This window comes from Pinus tabuliformis, chromosome Q, assembly GCF_031772625.1.
Source record: "Pinus tabuliformis cultivar Carrire ecotype Pingquan chromosome Q, CPIR1, whole genome shotgun sequence".
NCBI lineage: Eukaryota > Viridiplantae > Streptophyta > Pinopsida > Pinales > Pinaceae > Pinus > Pinus tabuliformis.
The window spans coordinates 910320088-910339824 of record NC_142296.1 but is presented as its reverse complement, the minus strand read 5'-3'; positions in this window follow the sequence as shown (position 1 = coordinate 910339824).

Genomic DNA, 19737 nt, shown 5'->3' with positions numbered 1-19737 from the left:
CACATTTCAATATTTTGTCTATAGGTTCGTGTTGGTCACAACACAAAGAGAAATTTAGCTCAGACTAAAAATTTCCAAATAGAGAAGGGTCATGGTTTTGTTTGACAAGACCTGTTTGAGCCCTTTTGGCCACATTATGGGTAATATGAGTGGAGAAAAAGTCTATAGGGTTTTCATATGTGTCATTTGGTGTGCTCGAATGCGATAGTTGACTAGGGTTTTTAGGCATGGGACTATGACGAACTAGGGAAGTTAGGGTTTCAGACGAATTATCATGAGAATCCTCCTTATCTTCTTCAATCTTTGGAGGATTTTTTCCCCGTCATTGACTAGAGGATTCACAAAATTGTCTCTACAAAAAGGAAATTTCAAGGAATCACCTGTTTGGGACTGTCGAAATTCAACCAAAATCTAAATCAACCCATAGTGAAAGAAGCTTATTTCAAGGTTTTAAAACCCTATCTGATAGAATTTTGACATCTTAATTTGGATTTTGAACAAATAATAGGGTAGGTTTAGTTTATAACCCAAAAAAACCATAAGTAATCAAATTTGATAGTAGAAAAAAAAGCCATATCGACCTTCACAAGCAATATACTGCTAAATAATAAGAACCAAGTATCGCCATTTACTTTTAAGGAGGTTAACAAGCATACCGTTCATATTGTATAACACTTTATATGACAACATAAACTTGTCTCATGGAATGTCCTTGACAAGGTGGTTCTTGGACCATTTCTCTCCATCAGTAGGCATGTGAGTAGCTTATGCTATGAAAGCTTCATTAATAGGAATTTCAATATCTCCCACTCTAGCAACCCTGGCATTACAAGTCTTTGTAAAGGCTTTAGTGACCTTAACATGATGGCCTTGAAAGGCTTGGATAAATTCCCACCATCTTGCTTCATTAAGAATGGCAAGATACTCCTCATAAGCTTCTACTGTCTCACCACCAGGGGGTTCAAATATTACCCCAAGGGCCATTCAATAAGATGGGTATCACAATGTACCAGAGGTCTTTCATAGAAGAGAGACAAAAAATTGGTTGTGTTATTATAGAGAACAACCTTTGATATCCAAAATACCATAGACTTCGACAAAAATTATCGAAACAGAGTTTGAATTAGGGTGGAACAATATTCACATACAAGGTTAGGTCTTGGCTATTCATAAGTTTGAAATGACATTGAAGATCAGGTACTGACAGTGCACAATGAAAGTAATGGAGGGTCTAGTGGTATAGTCCACCACTACAATCAATGTTGTCATCAACAGAAATTTTTGTCATGTAGACCCAAGGTTCGACCAATGGTTGCCAATAAGAGACTTCGTTGTAGTCTAGCACAACACTAACATTTTCATTCCTCCACAAAGGAGAAAAGTCTCACCTGAGGTGTGTCAAGACTTCTTAAATGTGAGAGGATAGTTTAGATCATGCCATGATTCATATTATTTGCATATATCATTCATAAGGCAATTGATTACACAGGAAACCCAAACAGTCTCACACACAATACACAAGTATACAACATACTACTTATGGAAACATTATTAATAATTTTAAAAGGGAGATACATAACATAAGTGACATTCATTTACAATACACACATATATAGCCCCACAACATCCTCCTTATATTAGATTAAGATTCAAACCATTATAATAAAAATTTGCAAAATTGCACAAGATTTACTCATAGTTATATCAATAGAACATATCAAGTATAGATTACAATCTCAATACATGCACAAAGATTCAAATCTCATTCCGACAACATGTCAACATTGTTAGTTTTTGGTAGCATCAGAAGTGTTATAGCCTTGAAAATTGATGGAGAGTTTAAGGCACATGAGTTCTAAAGAACACAAAAACCATTTGATGAAATTCCACCCGGATTATATTTTATTAAAATAATTAATATTTTTAATGGGGTTCCTAAGTCTAAACTTAGGAAAATTAAAATATTAATGGGTATTAATCAAAATATGGGTGAGAATGATCTAGAAGGCAGATCAAGTCATGTTTTAATCTTAGCCGTTGATTAGAGACTTAATCTTAGTCGTTGAAGACTCAACATGAAAAGTATAAAATGGAGGCTTGGGGTTCATTTGGAAACACACGGAGAGAACGAATTGATCAAGAATTCGATTCCTAGGGTAAGGTTTGCTAAGGATTTCGAATTAAGTGATCATTCTGCAGCAGAGGGGTAGTGAGAATCTGGGAGAGGGAATTTCCAGAGAATACAGACAAAGAAGCGAAGAGAGCCAGCAAAGAAGAAAAGTTGTCTATCACGCAGAAGCCGAAACTGCCAGGAACAACCAGAATTGTCGGGAACTGCCAGAACAGTCGGGAAAGCTGACACTGAGGGCAGAAGCCAGAAGTTCCAAGAACAGTCGGGAATAGTTGGAACTGTCAGGAACTGTCGGAACAGCCGAGAAAGTTGACGTAGAGGAACTGTCAGAAACAACTGAAACTGTCAGGAACTAACGAAACGGCCGGGAAAGCTGACGCAGAGGGTAGAAGAGGTGATGTAGAAATAGCCAAGGTTAGCCAGTCTTGTGTCCGATCAGCTAGAATTTTGTCAGGTGAAGTGAGGTAAAACTAACTCAGATTTTCCACCATTATTTTCTCTGTAAAGGATTGCTAAATGAGCATCCTAGAGTTGTATTCAAATATTTCTCCTACATAATAATAAACCCTCAGAACTATTGTACCTGTTTTCCCACATTGGGCTTTTACAGGGACTATTGTGTCAAAAAATAAGTGTGTCCTATGTATCTTGTTCTTTGCTCTATTTTCTATTCCATGAGATCAAATATTTAATTAGTGTAGGCTGTAGAGGTATTTTTCTTTAGTATTCAGAAGATTAACTTGATGAATGTAATTTTTAAAAAATCAAGTAGGTGAAGTAGATTCAGATTTGCTGCAATAGGGGTTCCTTCAGAGTGTAGGAATTTTCACATGGTATCAGAGTGTTGATTTTGAAACAAAAAGAGCAAATCCAGTGCTGAACAATGAGGCTAAAATCTGCACTTGGAAGTAGTTCAAATCCCCTTGGACGGATTACGCAGTCCTTGTCGGGAAGTTGATCTGAGGAAATCTCTCTCTGAGTGAGTCAACAGAGAGGTACGATTTCCGAATCGTGAGCTTGTAGAGGTAGAGGGAGTGACGTAGAGCCTCATCACAGTGCTAGAAGGGCTCAGTTTCCGCCGGGGTAGAAATCTGCTGGAAAAGAATGAAGACACATAGTAGGGAAATTTTCTCCTCAGAGAACTTTCTGCCAAAAAATTCGAATTTATCACTTACTGGGCAGTTGTGCTAAGCAGTGACTAGAGGAGTTAGTTCAACAGTTGGGTGAGATGGAATCACATGGGCTCAAAGATCAGGATAGGTTGGACTGAGCCTCCAACTATGTCATATGGAAGACCAGAATCTTAGTTTTTTTGGAGGAATAAGATCTCGAGGCCTATGTATATAGTGTTGTAGTTGTTCTTGCTCACAACGATCAAAAGAAGAAATACAAAGCCGAGCAGGAGAAGGCAAAGAGGCTCATTCTTGATGGATTTCGGGATCATGTGGTCTCACACTTGCAGAGCAAGGATACATCCCAGGAGATGTGGGAATCCTTGTCTTTTCTGTATGAAGGCTCTTCTGAATAGCGGAAGATGTATTTAGAGAAGAAGTTGCAGTGGACTTTGATGCAAAAGGGAGAAGGGGTGAACCTCTATCTTCAACGTCTTCATTACACTATAGATCCTCTTGCTACAATGGGGTCCACTCCTCAGCCAACCGCGATGGTGAGGATAGCCCTGGATGGAGTCTCGATGAATGGATAGTTTTTGTCCAAAGCATATTGGGAAAAAAAAAACTACCTTCATGGGAGTAGATATGGGCAGCTCTTCAACAGGAGGAGTTAAGGAGTGACCTAGTGAAGGTCAACCTCAATGGCAGCAGTGGGAGTGGCTCAAAGACGAAGGAGGAGGAGGAAAAACAGCTCCAACATCGAAGGGATAGTAGAAGTAGAAGCAGAAGAAGGACATTTCGAAGGTAAAATGTTTCAGATGTGGTGAGTTAGGTCACTTTGCCTCTCAGTGTCCTTTGAAGAAAAAGGATAAGAACGAGAAGCATGATCCTAAGGTTGTAGCCACGAAGATTGACAGGAAGAGTATGCCATGAGTGCCCACGCATCTCAAGGAGGGAGATGGGGTGATATTGAGCTGTAGTCGGGAAGACTACATGTGGGCAGGATCCTTGAGGAGTCAACCTCCTAGATCAATTCCTTGCTACAGGAGCCCAAGATTAAGCAGTAGCGAGATGGAATTAGTGTCATATGATGCAGTGGATTGTTTGGAGGATAGATGCAGTGGCTTGGGACCAGAGACTGATCAGTGCAGAGTGCTTCTGAGGGCAAGGAAGATTCCTTATTCCCCTCCCCGACAGAATCAATATCCTCATTACAGGGCTCGAAATAGGAGGCTTGGATCTGGACATAAATGTGCCTTACAATGCCTGTTTCAGACCCTTAATAGGGGAGGTTTGATCCTTGCTTTCCAGCTTTTCAGCAGGAGATGATTCTATTCCATAGTGGAAGCTCTTTATTAAGATACAGATCCACCCACAGTTGACTCAGCACAAGGTTGACAACAGTGCAGTTGGCATAATGCAGGAGTCGGCAGCAGCATAGAAGATTCAGAGGGTCAGAATCAGCAGAAGTCAGATTCAAACATTCATTGTATTAAGTTGAACACAGTTAAGTTCAACTAATTTTGGATGTTTTTCAATTGCTTCTCTTAACAACTGAGTTGCAGTACGAATGCATTGTTAGCAGTGGCAGTGCTAGTAGCATAGAAAATGTAGTGTTTGAGAGGGAGTTGTAGTACAAATGCAGCAGTGGCAGTGGTAGTGTCATGGGTAGCAGTACAGTAGCATCACCATAGTGTTGGTGGTAGTGTCAGTGCGGAAAGGGAGATGCTTCAGAAGTAGAGTAGCATGAAGTTGGACATTGTTGCTAGAGCAGTTTCCTCGCTAAAAGGGTTTTTTATTTTTTGGTAGCATCGGAAGTGCTCTAGCCTTAAAAATTGGTGGAGAGGCTAAGGCACATGATTTATAAAGAACCCAAAATTTGTTTGGTGAAATTCCACCCGGATTTTATTTTATTAAAATAATTAATATTTTTAATGGGGTTCCTAAGTCTAAATTTAGGGAAATTAAAATATTAATGGGTATTAATCAAAATATGGGTGAGAAGATCTAGAAGGTGGATCAAGTCATGTTTTAATCTTAGCCGTTGATTAGAGAATTAATCTTGGTCATTGACGACTCATCAAGAAAAGTTAAAATGGAGGCTTGGGGTTCATTTGGAAATGCACAAAGAGAACGAATTGATTAAGAATTTGATTCCTAGGGCAGGGTTTGTTAAGGATTTCAAATTAAGTGATCATTTTGTAGCAAAGGGGCAGTGAGAATCTGGGAAAAGGAATTTCTGTAGAATACAAATGGAGAGGTGGAGAGAGCCAGAATAGCAAAAAAGTTGTCTGTCACGCAAAAGCTGGAACTTCTAGGAACAACCAAAACTATTGGGAACACTCGGGAAATTTGACGCAGAGAGCAGACGTTGAAACTATCGGGAACAGTGGGAAATTCTTGGAACTGTCGAAACAACCGGGAAAGTTGACGCAGAGAGTAGAAGCTGAAACTGTCGAGAACAACTGAAATTGTCGGGAACTGTTGGAACAGTCGAGAAAGCTAACGTAGAGTGCAGAAGCCAGAACTATCGGGAATAGCCATTATTGCCAATAACTGCCGAAAACTGCCAGAATAGCTGGGAAAGTTGACGTAGAGGGAAAATAAGTGACGTAGAAATAACTGAGGTTAGCCAATATTGTGTTGGATCAACGAAAATTTTGCCGAGTGAAGTGAGGTAAAACTCACTCAGATTTTTTGCTAGTATTTTCTCTATAAAGGATTGCTAGATGAGAATCCTAGAGTTGTATTCAGATATTTCTCCTACATAATAATAAACCCTCAGAACTGTTGCACTGATTTTCCCACATTGGGTTTTTCCGGGGGACTATTGTGTCCAAAAATAAGTGTCCTATGTATCTTGTTCTTTGCTCTGTTTTTTGTTTCATGAGATCAAATATTTAATTAGTGTAGGCTGCAGAATTAATTTGCTTCAGTATTCAAAAGAATAACTTGATGAATGTAATTTAAAAAAAATCAAGTAGGTAAAGTAGATTCAGATTTGCTGCAGTAGGGGTTCCTTCAGAGCGTAGGAATTTTCACAGGCATAAACCCCTCTCTATTCTCTGCATTTAGCTCGATCCATGTTGCTTTTATAGATTTTCTTCTTTGTCTTGATCTCGCATGCTTGATCTGGTCCAGCTTGATCCCTTTGACAAAATCTAGTTACTTGGTCCACTTTCGCTTTGATCCCTTCAAAATTGACACTTTGATACTTCTTTTGCATCTTTGACAAATCTCAAGATAAGCACTTTTTCTCCTCTACTTATTACTTTCTCCTTTCTGTTCTCAGCTTCTGACCTATTTTTCCATTTACTTTTCTTGCTTCCACTGATCATTTCCACGACTCTTTTCTGGCCAGAAATTGATAATAATAAAAATGTCCAAAAAAAAGTTCCCAACAATTGCCACATAATCAAAATAACCCATTAAATATTCATTACAAGCCCTTCTAAACATGAATTCCCTATACTACAATATGATTGTCAATTGTTAGGCTCAAAAGAATAGGAAGTCGATGAAAATCAAACATTATAATACCATATCACTCAAAGCCTAAACCACATTCGAAATGGCATAAGCGATTAATTACAAAGGTTCAATCCTTGATTTAAAAGGATCAAGATTATATAAACATGAAATTCCAATCCGAAAATACCATATGCCATATAGTTTATACCTTATTCGAATTGTTAAAAGTCACTAAAAAAAGTTCAATCCCTATTGTAGGTATTGGAATTATGAATAGTGGTGTTCGCATAAACATAAGGATATGTAAATAAAAGTGCATCCAAACTCTTAGAAAAAACATAAGAGCATACACCAACTTATGTATAGTTCAGACTAGCATTAAGAACTGCAATAAAATATTTGACTTATTAAAGCAAATAATCATAAAATTAGGCAATGGAGTCTATGTAAAGAAACTTGTTACAAACATGTTCCAAGGAACATTCCAACGGTCATAAAAATTGAAGACCTTTATCATTTATCAAAAGACTTAGCACTCTGAAAGAAAATAAAAATGATGTTCAAGAACAACAAGGCAATCAATTAACCTATGAATCTAATATAAACAAGATGACCCATTTCATTTAGAGAAAATGGAAGGGGAGTTGTTGGGAAACCAACACAACCTCACTCGAATACTTTGGCCTAGGAAAAGGCAACAAAATTTCACCCATGTAATTATCCTAGCCTTTAGGAGAACACTTGCTGCTAGCACAGATAACTCAAAACACTTATGGAGTAGCACTCAATGATAGACATGACAACTAAAATGCTATTATATCTTTCATTAATGACATTCAAAGGAATCAATGGCATATGCATGACAACTTGCCTCACCTTCAACAAAACTAATGACACATGCAAGAAAGCCTAGAAAGTCTAGATGACTGATTGGCCCACATGGAAAAGCATGTACATTGTGAATTTCAGCCTTTGTGCCTGTTAGTGTCGGTCTTGAAAGCCCTCCATCAGTGATCAAATCTCTTTGCATTTGCATTAGTAGGTGTCTAATCAGTGTCAAATTTTGCATCCCGTTAGGCATGCCATAACCCTGATGGAGGAGCTGGTCTATTTATACCCCTCTTGGCTTTGTTGGATCAGGTCATATCAGTCATTAAGTTTTTCAAGCTTGTCTTGATTTGTCTTGAGGTCAAAGTCCTAGGTCTAGGGTTTTGGTCATTTATCTCTGCAAGGTCATGTCTTTGGAAATCCATGAGTACTCAGCAAGCCAGAGGGAGGATTGTAAACATGTTTCTCCGATATTTTTATCTTGTACAGTGAACTTTCACCTTGGATTTAAAAACTCTGTTTTTAAAGCCAAGGTCATTTTCTCAGTTTTTGTAAATAAGTGATGAAATTTCAAAAGTCTTCAGCGGACAAAATGCAACCCTGGTCCCCTTGCCAAGATCCCTCAGATGATCTACCTGCAAAAAGAATCAAGTCAAAGCACTCAAATAAGTCAAAATCAGGATAAAAGAAACCAAAAATCAGTGTTATAAAGTGTCAAAAGGAAAACATTAGAAAGTGGGTTTATGAATGAAATTTTTTCAAATGAAACCTATAAAAGCCTAAATTCCCTCCTTTCACTCTCATTGTGCATCTTAATGCTTGCAAGAGAGGTTTGAGAGCGCGATTGTGAGAAAGGAGCAACGACAGAGCAATTTCAGGCAGCTGAGAGGTGCGCGACCCGTCGAGCCAGGTGCGCGACCTGTTGGGTGCGCGCGACCCGTCAGAGGGTCTCCCACCGTTCAGAAAAACAACGGGCGCGACCCATCAGAGGGGCGCGACTCGTTGAGGGTGGTGCGCGACCCGTTGAACCGCTTGGCTGCAAAATTCAAACAAATTACTCCAATCTTCCTCCAAGTCATCGAATTTTCTCGAGGTAGGTGCTCTAAACATGGATTAATTGCTGGTTATGAATGGTGGATGTCATGAGCATGTTTCTATGATCAAAATTTTGCATGTGGAACTCTTTATATGGCTGCAATGTTAATGACCAAATTGTGCTAGGGTTTGTGTTGTTTCAAGTTATTTTTCCCTTTGGTTGGCTTCCCTCCTTTCCCTATCACTCACACTTATATGTTCATCTCTTTTCCCATATTATTTTGCAAATAAAATGCAATTCTTTCCCCATCCCTAATCACTAAAAATGAAAACCCTACCCCTCTCCCAAAGCATCAAAAAACAAAATACAAACCCTAGTTCTCCTCCACCATATGCATGTGTAAATAAAACAAAAAATGTTGGTAAATATGTCAGCATGTTTTGTGTATGGTTTCCCTATTTCCCCTATTAATACATGTATGCATATTCCCATGTTCACTATCATATATGTTTTTTCCCATATGCAATGATCTTTGCAAATGATTTCCCAATTATACATATGTATTCCTATATGCATAATGATTTGCACATTTCCCTTAAAAATTCCCTGTTATATTTATATATTCCCATTCCTTGTTAAAAGATCCCTCCCATAACATTTCCCTCATGTCTTTTTCCCCTTGAAACAACATAGAATTCAGCACTTTTTGCAGGTAGAGACAGCAGTTCAGTTTGTCCACTTTTCTCCTAAACCATGTCAGAAACCGAAACTTATGAGCAAAGTGATGACCATTCATCATCTACAGAGGTTGAGGTACAGAGGAGGCCTCGTAGGGGTGGTAAGGGTGGACATCATAAGCGAGAGGAGCCCACCTCTTTGGCAAAATTACAGGCTTGTCCCATGGCAGTGACTTGTTTTCAGTACATGTCTTGTTATCAGTTTTGTGAGAGGATCTCCCGGATTCAACATCACAGAGAGTTGGCCCGCCTCTTTGTTTTACATTTGCATGATGGACATGTCAATCTAGCAGGGGTAGATTTTACATTGACACCCGAGGTGATCTCACATGCTACAGGGATACCAAATGTTGGTGAGGTGTGGCCTAAGCGCAAGTTGCTAGATATTGTTCACTTTGAGCCTTATGTCCGGGCACCATTCTTGAGACATTTAGCGGGTGTTTTTCCATTCAGATTTCTCCGGAGCGAGTATGCTCCCATCATGAGGCTTATCATGCATTATTTTACCTGTGAGGGCAGATTTTCACAGGTGTACTCATATCACATTCGCCTCTTGATGCACTTCACCCGAGTGAGGATGATGAACATCCCGGTTTTCTTCTTTCAGAACATTCAGAAGATGGTGCCCATGTTGCAGAGGAAGACCCCGGCCCAGCAGTACAGGAGCTTATGTCATTATGGTTTGATTCAGCTCATAGTCTTGCATCAGTTGACACAGCAGGGTATCTCATGGGAGGAGTTCATCTCTCGTGAGTTTTTCACAGTGCCACCTCAGCCACATCATGAGGTCATTCATGAGGAGGGAGGACCATCTCAGCAGCCTGATATTCCGGTCACCCGACATGTCAGCTCCACACCTCTGGTCACCTATCAGAAAGGCCCAAGGGCCTTATTCGCAGCAGCTAGGCGAGAACTATCTCCACAGCAGGTGGAAGGGGTCTCGCCTTCATCATCAGCTCAGCGAGTCTTATCTCCACATCAGGTGGAAGGGGCCTCACTCTCTTCATCAACACAGAGGGGAAAACAGCCCATGATTCATGAGGGTCCATCAGGAGTCCCAGACACCGAGGTCATTGATCTTGAGGCCAGTTCTCCTAGCCGAGAGGCAAAGGAGATCATTCAGCATCTCAGGGCTGAAAATGATGCTTTGCAGAAGAGACTTGAGGGTGCCCAATGGACTATCACTTACCTGGAGCAGCGGAATAAACAGTTAGAGGAGGAGAAAGCACTTGATGAGTTATGGAGGATTCGTAGTGACCGAGTCTTGAACCGAAGAAGACCCGGTGATCCATTGCCTGCTGACCGAGAGTCAATGCTCATTCAGGTGAATGCATAATTAGAGAGGTTGTTGGCTAAGGCCAACCAAGAGAAAAAACTGCCGAGGAATATGAAAAATCATTATTGGGCAAGGATGCATGTATGCAAAGCCAAAATGAAAGTTTTTCAAAGGAGGTTGACCGAGGCTCAAAAACAGAGAAAGAAGCCAAATCCCCTCCGTATCTTGGCTGAGGCTTCTCTCAAGGATCATGGCACTCATTAGCCTAGCCACAGCTCAAATCCCAAAAAATTCTGAAAGTTTTGGGTAATTTTGGCAATTTTTGGAAATTTACAGGTTTTGGCTCCTCAACGGGTCTCACCCCCGGTGAGACCCTTTTTCATGGCAACTCCTTTTTGCAAAAACTCAGCATTTCTAGATTTGTTATGCAAAGTTACATATGCCTATGGATGCACTTGAGTTTTTATGGGGTTTTGGGCCTCCAGAAGGTCAAAATACATGCAAAATTTGACTTTCTGCCCCTTTTTTGAGTTGCAGAAACCAGTCTTGGGAGAATTGAGTTTTTATAGGGAAAATGACCTCCAAATTCAAAAATTCCAGTTGGGTTGGAAAGTAGACTCGCAGACCTTTCCAACGAGCTATCCTGCATCCAATTATGACACCTGCAAGTGCCTCAAACAGAGCTCCCAATGTGCGCGACCTGTCAGGCAGATGTGCGCGACCCGTCAGGCAAACTTTACCAGATTTCACTGTAACAGCTCGGAAAAGCACAGTTTGACTTGGTTTGACTTTCTGAGGTTAATGATGGTCCTCCTTGATGTAATTGTGACACTTTTTAGACACTTTTACCCTTTTGTAACTCTTCTAGAAGATTTATTCATGTAAAGGGCAAAAATTGAATGTATGAACTGATTTCCAAGTTTATAGAGGCAAGTTGTTTTGACTGCCTATTTTGTAGTGCTTAGTTTAGAAGTGGTTCAAACAGCTCCTAGGATAGTGAGCTCGACCCATGGAGGCAGGGAAAGAGGTTAGATCATCTATATTATGTACTTTCTTGCTCATTTTCATGGTTGGACTCTTGAGGGAGAAGCTATCATTGTATATTTTCATTGTATCTCTGCAATTTTTGGCTAAGGAAGACCAGGGTTTTGCAGTCATCTTTGGGATTCTTGTGGACTCATGTGTTGATGGTGTGTTTCTTCATGTTCTTGTAAGCTTTGTTATGTGATTCATTTCCTTTCTTTACTGCTGCACATTAAACAAATGAAGTGTTAAAGTATGAATTCATGCTAGCCATGCTCTGCTTTTAAATTTGTTTAATTTCAATGTTTTCTACTGTCTAAAGGGAATTCAAAGTCATTGTTTGCTCTCTTTAGCTCCTCATCTTTCATTCCTGATCATCCATCTCAGATTAAGGCATCAATAGGGTTTCCTACCTCGCCCCAAGGAACCCCTTGCAGAAACTGTGTCCAATCCCCACACCCAAAATTGCAATTCCTCAAATTGCCACCAAAAACCCTAAAAATCCCAAAAAAACCTTTTGAATCAGTTTACTAGCCTAATATCAGTGTTACCTTGTTGGTCATCTCATCCCATTGAAAATCTGCCGAGATTGACCGGAGAGAGCCTTCTCCTGCCCCGTAGGGCTAGCTACGAGGCTGAATGGTTTGATGTAGCCTTGAGGTTTACCTTTCTCAGCCTGAAGTGAAATTTCAAGCGCTAACAGTGCCCCCTTGTTCACACTTGGAAAATCTTGCTTTAGTAAATTTGTCTAAATCCTAGCGGTTTTGTCCTATGTCTTGATGCTACTAGTTTTTTGGTTTTGTGTTTTTTTCTAGTTCTAGATTGCAAATTCCTTTTGGTATGGTGTAATCATTTTTGGAAACTACCTAATGGCCAACAAATTTGGTAAGGGTGAGAGTGGTATAATTTTGGATGATAGTGGATAACTATGTAATAATTTCACATAAATGAAAATTCTTGACTTACAAACAAAAAAATATCTAGTACTTCGTAATAAGAATAATAAGATGGAGATGTGTAATTCATTCAATTTTTAATATAAAAAAAAAAAGATTTAACATTTAAAAAAAACACAATAATAGAAAATTTCCATTTGAGTCATTAATAAAATACTTTAATATGTAGAATTAAGTAATATTGATGTATACTTAAAACTATATTAATAACAAAAAAACCAATTTTAATATGGACAATGTAGTCCATATATAAAATGTCTCAATTCATATGTGATGTAAAATATTTTTATGTCAATTGTTGACACCTAATCATCAGGATTGGGTGAATATAATATAAATAAATAAATAAATAATATGAACAATCATCGGGAGATGAAGTGAACAGTGTCTCCCTCATGTATATAATGAAAACCTACCTGAAGGAATAAGATATACGAATCAATTTTTGTTGAGGAGTTATTGTCTGGTCTGAAATGGTATCAGAGCACAGGTCCTTAGTCCCTAAAATTAGTTGTAACTCCTTGCATCAGTTTTCTCTGCCATAACCATCACCTGCACCTTCTGCGCTCCCTGGGTTGTTCATAATTGTCCTCCCTGCACTCTCTAATCATTGTTTGCACTTTTTTTTGGGTGTAACGTCTCTTGGACTGAAAAAGAACGCCTAGCTCCTGGCATCGCCTACAACCAGCACCGTAAGCACATAGTTTGCACAGAGCAACGAGCAAGTATCCATGGTATGAGCATTGAGTTTTTTTGAAATCTGTGCTGCGTAGATTAAAGGTTGGTGTTGGCATATGCTTCAAGTTTTAATGTTGCTCCCATATACACTATCCCAAGTTTTAATGTTGTCCCAAGTTTTAACGTCGTCCTAGTTTATTTATTGATTTTTAAGTTTTAATGCTGCTCCCATATACACTATCCCAAGTTTTAATGCTATCCTGGTTTTAACACTTCTCCGTTGCTTTAACGCAATATGACCAGCGACCTGATCAAGGTCTCTAAGACCACTAGATGTGATACGCCGTCCATCGTTGGGACCCATCTTAACGATATTCATAATCTCTAATTGTTGTAGTACATGTCAAGCAATAGATCCACTACTTTTACGACCACCATAAATTTTACAAAAAGCTCCAACTGTGATACCCTTTCTCAAATAGATTTTCCTTGCCATTGAAGCTGCTCTGGTAACAGATCCCAGGCCTGAACCCTGTGTGTTCCATAAAATATACAATGCGACCTCTCCACCATTACCCATTTCTTTGACAGGTTCCCTTGAGGACTTTTTTGACTTTGGAAAGCGTGTATTAGGTCTGTGTGATCGCTTGTTTAATCAGTCAGCAGGCCAACGAACAACTTATTATTGGTTGTACACGTGGATTGGAAGAACAGAGAAGTAGTTTATGATAAAACAGTATGTTTCAACATACACACGTGAAGAACTCATTGGTTTGTTCAGTTATATGGTCACATACAGCATGGAGAACTCGTTCTGACGCTGATTTGGAAGAAATTTTTTGACAGTGTATAGCTAATCTGAATATTTCTTTGGGAAATGTTCTATAATAATCAATTTTCATTTAAATTATTTTGAAGACTTAGCCATAGTAAAGTGTTTTGAAGACTATAGTGAATTTTTTTCTCTTTTACACAATAAGTGCAAATTGTTTTACGAGTAGAAGAGTGAATTTTTTTCTCAGTGTACACAGATTTTACAATGCATTCAATCATATCTATTGTGGGAATAGTTCTCACTGGCAAGGAGAACTATCCTAAGTGGTCCTGGATGATAAAAAAAACCCTCATTTTCAATGAGTTGTGGAAAGGAGTGTGTATTGGAGATGGAGACAAAGAGCCAGAACAACCTACATCAGGCAAAGAGCTCATCATTTGGGAAAACATGAACAACAAAGCTTATGCATTTATTGCAACATCTGTAAATGAAGAGGTGAGTCACCATATTTCGCCATTTTCAACTGATTTTGAAGCCTTACAAAAGCTGAAAGAACTCTATGACTCACATTCTGCTCTTGAATTTGTTCAACTCATGATTAAACTCTTCACTCTTGAACTGCAAAATAATGATCCTCTTGCTATTGCATCTGAAGTAAAATCTATAATGCATGACATTAAATCCACTAAGGTTGAATTAGATATTCCTCTTATCACTTTTCTCAAGGCACTTTATCCTACTTATTCCAATTATCTTGAGTCATTGCAAGCAAATGGAACTCTCAAAGATATCACCTTTGACTCTCTTGTGAAAAAGTTTGCTGAAAGAGAGAAAGCTTTTGGAAAGAAGATAGCCCCTGAATCTTTTGAAGAGGCTGTGTGCCTTGCTCATAAAGAAAAGAATCCTGCTAAAGATTCTTCCAGAGGAAGAGGTGGTTGAAGAGGAAGAGGAAGATATTTCAGAGGGAGGGGGGGCAGACACTCTCAAGGAGAAAAGGCATATTTGCACTGCATACTCTGCAAAAGAAATGGATCACATGATGCCTCTACATGCAAGCTACCATGGAACCAAATGGAGTAGCAAAGAAACCAACAGAAAGGTAAAACTGATGATATAGACAAAGGTAAAGCACTTGAATCCACTCACTATGTTGTGGCACAATGTAATATTGGAGTAAATGAAGATTTATTTAATGCTTCACTTGCTTCTTGGAAAAATTATTGGTTACTTGATTCAGGAGCAACCTGCCTCATGACTCATAGAAAATATTTTTTTGAAGAATTTATTGACAATGTTGATGGAGCAGTATACTTTGCAGACCAATAAAAAATCAAGCCATCAGGGCTTGGCACAATCAGGCTTCAATTGCCTTGTCTTCCAGACTTTCTTCTACACCATGTTCTCTATCTCCCACAACTCAAGAGAAACTTGTTGTCCTTGGTCCACATCTGCCAGCAAGGTCATTCCATTCATATGTTTGATGGCAAGCTTGAGGTAAGAAAAGCATCTGACCACTCACTTGTCATGAGGGGAATAGAAGAAGAAAGGCTTCTCAAGTTGCAAAGAACCTCTGCTCGTGCACAACATTTCTCATACAATTCTCATCATGAAGAAGGTACACTTCCTTCAAGTTTATTATGGCATGCTAGATTTGGAAATTTGAACTATGACGGCCTCGACTTGTTGAAGAAAAATGGTGTTGTTGGTTTGCCTACAATTCTTAGGAAACTTAAGCAATCGATGCTTGCATTCTAGCAAAGCATAGCAAACAATCTTTTCATGATTCACATTCAAGAGCACATAGAAAACTTGAACTCATTCATTCAGATTTATGTGGTCCAATGCTTGTTCCTTCTACAAATGGAAATAAATATATCGTGACATTTATTAATGACTACACTAGAATGTGTTAGGTTTATTTATTGAAGAACAAATCTGATGCTTTTCAAACATTCAAGAATTTTCATAAATGGATTGAAAATGACGCACAATCTTATATTGGGTCTATTCGCACTGATAATGGAAAAGAATACACATCAAATGAATTTGATAACTATCTTTGCCAACATGGGATCAAACATCAAACAACTGTGCCTTATAATCCCCAACAGAATGGTGTAGCTAAAATAATGAATAGGACAATCTTAAATATGGTACGATCCATGCTCTTCTTCAAAAATGTAAAGATAATGTTTTGGGCTAACGTTGTTCTATGTGTTGCATATATAAAGAATAGATGTCCATCTAATGCTATTAAAAACAAGACTCCATATGAAATGTGGTATGGATATGTTCCTTCGGTAAAGCATCTCAGGGTCTTTGGTTCCACCTATTATGCTTTGATACCAAAGGTACATAGAAACAAACTTGGTGCTAGAAGTCGTAAGTGTATCTTCCTGGGGTATTCAAACACCTCCAAAGCATACTGTCTCTATGATGAAGTAAATAAAAAGTTTTTTGTATCTAGAGATGTAATGTTTCTTGAATCATCCAACACTGACAATGTTGTTGAGCGACAACTTGATCGCTTGGATAGATTCACAAAATAAAAATCATTTCAAGAATTTGATAATCAAATTCCACATCTTGAAGGGGGGATTCCTATACTAGATCAACATGTGGAATCTTCTTCTGAAGAACACTCTCCCCTGCATGAACTCCAACAACGGATGATGCTTTAAGTGATGTGATTGACAGAATTGGGAGAATCAATCTTGATTCAGTTCCAACTCATCAGGGGAGCAGCCCGGACCATCTGAAAAAGGTCCCCCAAAGTGGCTGACAAAGACATTTGAAAGTGTTCATCCTGATGAGGTTGGAAAGACAGGAACTAGAAATTCAAACCAGCAAAATGGAGGTGATGTAGATGACTCTAATTCACCTGTTGATATGGATGTTTCTTATGATTGTGAATTGAACTTGTCTACAGATTTTGAACCAACTTCCTTCAAAGAAGCTGCTTCTCATGATGAATGGAAAGAAGCGATGAAAAAGGAGTATGATGCCCTCATAAAGAATGGCACTTGGAAGCTAGTTGATCCTCCATTAGGAATCAAACCAATTGGCTGCAAGTGGGTTTAAAAGAACAAGTATAAAGCTGATGGCTCACTTGACAAGCACAAAGCTAGGCTTGTGGCAAAAGGTTTTGCACAGAAGGAAGGGGTCGATTATGAGGAGACTTTTCCCCCACAGCAAAATGGGCTACCATCCAGACAATCTTTGCCCTAACAACTCAGAATGGTTGGAAAGTCTATCAAATGGATGTAAAAACTGCTTTCTTGAATGGAGATCTAAAAGAGAATGTTTTTATGTCCCAGCCTGAAGGATTCGCTGTAAAAGGACATGAACATAAAGTATGCAAATTGGTGAAGTCCTTGTATGGCCTCAAACAAGCACCAGGAGCCTGGTATGAAAAACTAATTGAGCATCTTCTGAAACCCAATTTCAAGCATTATGATCTTGATGATGCAACTTTATTTGTCAAAAAAGTTGGCAAAACAGCTGTATATCTTGTGGTATATGTAGATGATCTTTTAATGATAGGGAACAATGAAAGATACATTACATCCATAAAGAAGGAATTGGGGAAAAGTTTTGAAATGACTAATTTGGGCTATGTTCATTACTATCTTGGTATTGAAGTAACCCAACATCCGAAGTCCATATTTCTTTCTCAAAAGAAATACATTGGAGATATATTGAACAGGTTTGGCATGACTAAATGCAATCCTCTTACTACTCCAATGGAACAAAACTTAAATCTCACATCTATTGAAGGAAAAAAATTTGAGGATGCAACAAAGTATAGACAACTTGTAGGAAGCCTCAACTACCTAACTACTACCAGACTAGACATTTTGTTTGCTGTTGGAATCCTCTCCAGGTTTATGTAAAAGCCTTGTGAGCGACATTGGTCTGCTGCAAAAAGAGTTCTAAGGTACTTGAAGGGAACTCAAGACTTTGGAATCAATTATACACAGGTGGACGACTTCAGTTTGATTGGATACTCTGATTCAGAGTTCGATGGAGACAAAGAAACTGGGGTATCTACTTCAAGATATGCTATGAGTCTTGGATCAGGAGTTGTCTCCTGGAGATCATGCAAACAATCAGTTCCAGTAGATTCCACAACAGAAGTAGAATACGTGGTAGCAGCTGAAGCAACAAAAGAAATTGTGTGGCTCAGGAAAATTCTTGAAGATTTGCAGGTAAAACAAGTACAATCAACTCCACTCATGATTGACAATACCTCTGCAATAAAGTTGGCCAAGAACCCAAAGTTCCATGATCGAACGAAGCACATCAATACTAAATATCATCTGATTCGACATCATGTTGAGGCCAAAACAATCCATCTTTGTCATTGTTCCACTAATGAGCAAATTGCAGACATCTTCACCAAAGCACTTGGAAGAGAAAAGCTTGAACAATTCAAAATGATGCTTGGACTCACCAACATCCCTTCAGATTAAGGGGGGGGGGGGGAATGTTGATACCTAATCATTAGGATTGGGTGAATATAATGTAAATAAATAAATAAATAAATAATATGAACAATCATCGGAGGATGAAGTGGACAGTCTCTCCCTCATGTATATAATGAAGACCTACCTGAAGGAATAAGATATACGAATCAGTTTGTGTTGAGAAGTTACTGCCTAGTCTGACATCAATTATGTATATATTATATATTGTTAAAGAAAAATATGTATATATCAAATAAAACAATTGAAAAAATAAGGTTTTTATGGTTATAACATAGCTTTACTATTTTACATTTTGTTCATTTTTTAGGTTTGATTTTTAGAACTTACAGTCTAGGCTATGTATTTTTAGGTATTGGTGATGCTACATCATCGTTATGTCCAAGAATAACATCCAAATATGGTCAGGAATTGAATAGATGACTTGACATCTAGAAGTGTCTTAAGAAGACACCCAATCACCATCTATCCAAAACCCCGTGGACTTATACAATCTTAAAAAAAAATGGACCTAATAACGCATGTTAGATGGATCTATATTAATGATAACCTACAAAAGTAAAATTTCCATTTAAGAGAGTAGAGCATGGCCATTGTCCCAATCGAAATACACTGGACCTAATAAACGCATGTTAGATGGATCTATATTAATGATAACCTACTAAAGTAAAATTTCCATATAAGAGAGTAGAGCATGGCCATTGTCCTAATCAAATACACTGGAGTGTAGTTGACGCTGAACTCGAACTATTTTCACATTCATAAATGTGGACGCTAGATGCATTCATTGTTTAAATAAGCATGAAAAAACAAAAGACACATTCATAGAAAGTTTAAATTATTGCATGTTATTAGCTTTCCGTTAGTTATTCATTGAGGGGCTTATTTTACAGCCCAATATGATGTGTAAGGGTGTCTGTCCACCATTAAAGTTGAAATTTTGCTCATGTCAACCAAAAAAATAATTATACAAAATATTTAAATAATGCCAATTCATTAAAAAATTACAAGGAAAAAATTAAATACTTTTAAGCTCATATTAAATCCGTATTTAAAATGAATTTATGCAGGTGTTAATGACCATTTCGACCAAAAAAAAATATAAACAAATGAAGATATACGAGTTCCCAAAGATTGAATTTTTGTGAGGGGCGTAGGTGGGGCAGCTTTTCATCAGTAGAGGAATGATGCACAGAACAACCAAAGATCCGAGGGTCAAGATAAATTTCG